We start from the raw sequence: 5,570 nt of genomic DNA, 5'->3' as shown, positions 1-5,570 counted from the left end.
CATGCCGGCATTGACGGCGCCGACAAGCGCTGCAACCCGGTGCAGCCTCATCGCCAGGAGGAACAGCAGCAGCAGTACAGTGGTGGCAGCGCGAGCAAAGAAGCACACCATACTAACATGGCTGATCGATATTGGGGTGCTCAAGGAGAAAGAGAAAGTCTTCTATGTGCCGGGTCCGGAGCTGGCCGCCATTGGTAACAACAGCAATGGTAAGGTCGTCACCGGCACGGTCACCAGGGCTGGCATCCAATGCAGCTGCTGTGACACCGCCATGCCGCTCCCGGCGTTCACGTCTCACGCCGGCGCTGAGACCTTGCAGCCGGTGTGGGAGCGGCTCCTTCTCATGTCAGGCAAGCCGCTGCTGCGATGCGTGCAGGAGGCGTGGGAGAAGGAGCACATGAGGACGTTCCGTGCGGAGCAGAAGGTGAAGGCGGCGCTGGAGCAGGATAGGCAGAGAAGCACGCAGGCCAAGAAGAAGCTGCTCGCCGCCAATGGCAATGTCATTGCCAACTCCAGGCAGAACAGGAAGGGACCTCTTGCTCTAAAGGGCACCAATGGTGGGGGCGGTGATCGGAGCGACGACGCGTGCGGCATCTGCGCGGACGGTGGACAGCTGTTGTGCTGCGACAGCTGCCCGTCCACGTTCCACCCAGAGTGCCTCAGCGTGCAGGTCCCCAAGGGATCCTGGGTCTGCCACTACTGCCGGTGCTTTGTGTGCCTTGCCACTGACGGCGACCTGGCCACGTGCCAGCAGTGCGCTCGCAAACGTAAGCAGTCTACCATGACCATGACCATGACCATGACCATGACCATGATTGATCTTCTAGTGTGTCCCTGGAGAAGAAAACTGATGAAAACTACTGCACTGACAACTGCTCTGCAGATCACCAACACTGCCGCCCATCGCTGTTCGCTGGCCACGAGATCGGCCCCTACTGTAGCAGAAACCTGCAAGAAGGTGAGACAATCTCCATCGTACACACATCATGGTTACAGAGCAAACAATGCAAGTATTGTTCATGATTAACAACTGCATAAAATATTTTTCCAGAAACTCTTTCACTGAAGTTCAATTCGTTAATATTATTGTTATACCGACGCGGAAATACTAGCACTGATGGTGTGTATTGATCTCAGATGGCCGCGAAGCTGTCAGAGATTGTTGGAGCCAGCAACACCGCTGTTGGAGATGGCTTCTCCTGGTCCCTGTTGAAGATTCACAAGGACTCCTCCGCGATGGACTCCATCGCCGTGCTGGAGTGCAACGCGAAGCTTGTGGTAGCGCTGGGCGTGTTGGACGAGTGCTTCAACCCCGTGAAGGACCGGCGGACTGGCATCGACATGCTGCGCCAAGCTGTGTTCAGCCTAGGGTAAGCTGAACCTTTCTCTGTCAGGCAAATCAAGGTTCAGAGCTCTGTTGTGAATTTTTGGAATGTTCTGTACAATGTTGTTGAGCAGATCGGAGTTCAAGCGGCTGAGCTACGATGGGTTCTACACCATGGTCCTGGAGAAGGACGCGGAGATCATCTCGGTGGCATTGCTCAGGTATGTATGTCATGGGTTCAGAAACTGTGTTTTCGCAAAGAAAAAAGAATTCTTTGTGTTGTTTTGTTCACTGCGTTCGGTATGAATGGTGACGATAAGGTTGAGATGGGCCTGCTGACGTATGAGCCTCTTCTCGTCAACCGTTGGGGCTCGCCATATATTTAGCTGTTCTGTTTTCAAGCATCATTTTTTCAACAATCAAAGTTATAGAATATTTGGCTTGTAATTTGCTTGAGCATTGTGACTATTTGGCTTGTAACTGTGGATGGTGACTTAGTTTGATGTGGGTCGGCAATCCTAGAGTTTTAAAGCTACCAAAGTAGAGGCAGCAGAGATTCCAAGTTACACATAGAGTTGAGAGAGTACTTAATTGTCTATAGCTAAGATGCTTACATCTCTCAACTGAATTTGCAGGTTTCATGGTAGCAAATTGGCGGAGATGCCGTTCGCGGGCACGCTGCCGCACTACCAGAGGCAAGGAATGATGCGTCGCCTTGTCAACGCCATCGAGCAGGTGGTTCAGAGATCTATCTGTACAACTTCGAAGAGCCAGATAATTTCACTTTGGGCGTTCAGAGATCACATGTAAGTTTTCCACTGACGACAGAACATTTCTTCAGGTGCTGTCGACGTTGCAGGTGGAGAACCTGCTGATCCCAGCGGTGGCCGAGGTGGTCGACACATGGAAGCAGTCCTTCGGCTTCACGCCCGTGGAACCGCGGCTCAGGGAGGAAGCCAACAGGCTCAGCACGGTTGTCGTCACCGGCACCACCCTGCTCCAGAAACACATCATGCTCAACAATGCCGCCCTCGCCGCATCATGCACATCCTCTAAGCAGCAGACAGAAGCTGAGAAGCAGGGTCAGGTGGCACTGGCGCCGCCGCCGATGAGCGAGGACGAGCTGGCGTTCCTGGAGATGAGCTGGCCGGCCTGCAGCTTCACCGACCTCGTCGCCGGGATTGCCTACTCCCCGCGGCCGCTCGGTGTGGATCCCCTCAGCGCCGCGGTGAGGGGTCTCGTGGGTGGCGGTGCTATCCCGGGGAGGAGCTCTGCTGGTGGTGGCGCCAGCGGCCGGCAGTCCTGCGGCGGCGAGGCCGTGGGTGGCTCGGGCGGTGGCTGCAGCGGCAAGGTGTTCCAGATGTCGAGCTACTCGGCGGCCGCGCGCAGCAGCAGTCTCCGGCTCGGCGTCAACAAGTGAATTATCTTGCCCTTGGTGCGCGATGACTGAGAGTGCTGAAGAATTTGCTGCGACTATTGGTCTCTGACAGCGAAATTTGCTGCGACTTGGTTCCGTTATGTTGTTGCCCGAGAAGGCCAAAAAATAATGCAAACTGATCACTCTGGAATTTTGACATTCCAAGGTTACATTCGTGGCTTGCACTTGGTTTGGGTATGCATATGTTTCTGAACGAGAAGCTCGGCACGGCATGAACTTTCCAATAACTTCTTTCTTTCTTTCTTCAGTTAATGAAATAACCATCGTACGAGCAGTCTTTGTCTGTTTCTTCCTAGTATCCCTCACTAGAGACGCCATGCACAGCATCGATCATCCATGACATCCGGATCAGCCGCTTTTGAATTTGTTCCGCTCACTCTTTTTAATCTCTCTCACCTCTCCTCCCTTCTAATTTAATTAACACAACGGTGCTGAGATCAAAATAATCTCTACACGGAAACAGATGTACCGTCACGATGTGTTTCCATTGCAGCGATCGGTTCCAAGTTTCGTTAGCCAGTAATTTCAAGTTTCTATTCTCACTGTTTATGTCACCCCACGCTGCGGTAAAGGACACCGATGATTCCATTATACTGTACTAGCAGAAGGTACGTGCATATGTGCTTGATGACCACTGCAAATAAGATCACCATATACACATACTATATTTTACAAATCAAATGAATGTAAATTTGGTGTACATAGGCATCGGTGTTCCCTTCTTAAAAAGAAAATTAAAAACCACTTTTCCGAGTTCCAAAAAATCCGACAAAAAATCTGTATATATAGGCAGTATGTATTCCACAAACATCCAAAATATCAATTAGAAGTAATGGGAATTTTGGGCTACATAAAAAATGGCATAGTGTCATGATATGTGATCATTGGAATTGCTGCTCCGGCAATGGAGAGATACACTCTAGGCCCACTCGTGTATCATGTTGTTTGTCATCGTCTGGCTAGAAACGTGACTAAGTTGTTACGTCACAAGAACATCGATGAGATGGAATGAGTAAAGAGAACATGCCAAGAAACGAGGATAGCCTAGGGTTTTACCTCGGACTATGTTGAGTATCGTCAAACAATATGACGTGTATCAAATAGTAATACAGAAGGTTGACAAGACTAAGATCTTTGTGTTATATGTGGGGATCATCGCGGTTATCAATCGCTCGACATCGATCATTGTCATGGAAGGTTGTTCCGGACATGTCCACATATATCCGAACACATAGGGTCACACCCTTAAGGTTTTAGCGACATTTAGAATGTGAGTGTGAATGAAGATAAGAAGGAAAGTGGTTCTGAAGGTTGTACGAAGGGTCTAGGAATACTTCAGACGAGTCCACATATATCTGAGTGTGATACAGACTGGTTCCGGTCCTTTATGGAAGGTACCGGAAGGATCTAGATTTATTTCGGAAGGTTTCAGAAGAGTTCGGAGTTGTCATGGAAGGTCGGAAGGGGAAGGCTCGGAGGGGTACCATGGGAAAGGGTGGCATGGGCCCTCCTTAGTCGATGCATCAACGGAGGGAGGAGTCCACAAGGTGGAATCTTCCCCCTAGTCAGTTTGGGAGAGAGGTCTTCCCCCCATAGGACGGCCGGCCTACTATATAAAGTGAGATGAGGATCCGGGTAAAGCACAAGACTAGGGGGAAGCCCTCTCAAAACCCTAGCGTTGCTCACCTCCATGCACCGCCACCGCCCAAACATCGCTGGCCATCACCACCACCGTGCCACCCTTCCCCTTGCCCCTGCCCTAGCCGACACAATCAGAGGACCGCCGCAGAGATCTCTTTCCTTCTTCTTCTCGGAGTGCTATCAGAGTTCTGCCACCATCTATATATAATCTAATCGGTCACGTGGAAGCGCCGCCGGGTCTTCAAGATAGATTCATGCTTCGTCCGTGTGCTTGATCACACTTCGACGCAGTGTTGCTGATCACGTCAGTTTGCTTGGTTGTCGAGGAAAATTAGAGAAAAACTAGATGTAACTTTGATCACGTACTACAACCAGATGAGACAGCTCCTTTATAACCTTGTAACATAAGTTTGAAAAACAAGAACACTACTCCCTAGTATTATAAGCTCATCTGCTCATGATACATGCATGAACTTGAAACTAGTACTCAGGAGGGAAAATCCAAATACAACCATCACTCTCATCATCGTAACCGTAATGGTAACCCCACGACGCGATCTTGTGCAAGTCGTTCGCACCTTCGTTTTTTCCGTAGAACACAGTGGTACTACCGAGGCCCAACCATTCTAAGCAATCTGTCTCATCTTGGGGACATAATTGTTGCTCACAGTAGTAGATGTGGTTCCTCCACACCCTGTTGCGCTCACCCGAGACGGGCATGTGTACCGCCTTGCAGCACGCTGGCCCCAAGAATAAGGCATGGTCACCCAAACTCGTCACCTCCGTCGATTTGTATTCGATGTCGTCGAGCTCAAATACCCTAAAATAGTGATCACTGCAGCAGTAACTCCTCGGCGAGAACTTGAGAGCTATTGCCATCTTGCCGTGTAGCTCGAAGATGTATTTGTCGTGGGATTTCCCCCAGCACTCACTCGAGATGCCCATTTCGATACGTATGCGGCGCATGGAGGTGACCACCGGAGCTCTTCTTTTCCGGTTCATGCCAATCACGAAGCTGTACAGTTCACCATGTGTAGTAAGGGCATATAGCATGCCATTGCAAAAGGCGATGTCTGTGAGCTGCTCGTTGCAGAAGTCCGCGGTGGATCGTGGTACCGTCCACCCAGCGTCCGGGCAGCTGATCCTGCATAGCGCTACCTTGCACCG

At 50.7% G+C, this 5,570-nt stretch overlaps 1 pseudogene; it reads left to right on the top strand.

Moving 5' to 3' along the window:
* The first annotated feature begins 271 nt into the window (after positions 1-271).
* On the top strand, positions 272-2,744 carry LOC124662228 (annotated as a pseudogene).
* Positions 2,745-5,570: the final 2,826 nt, after the last annotated feature.

The sequence above is a fragment of the Lolium rigidum genome, chromosome 6, assembly GCF_022539505.1.
Source record: "Lolium rigidum isolate FL_2022 chromosome 6, APGP_CSIRO_Lrig_0.1, whole genome shotgun sequence".
In the NCBI taxonomy this organism is placed as follows: domain Eukaryota; kingdom Viridiplantae; phylum Streptophyta; class Magnoliopsida; order Poales; family Poaceae; genus Lolium; species Lolium rigidum.
This window is presented reverse-complemented; position numbering and strand designations above follow the sequence as displayed.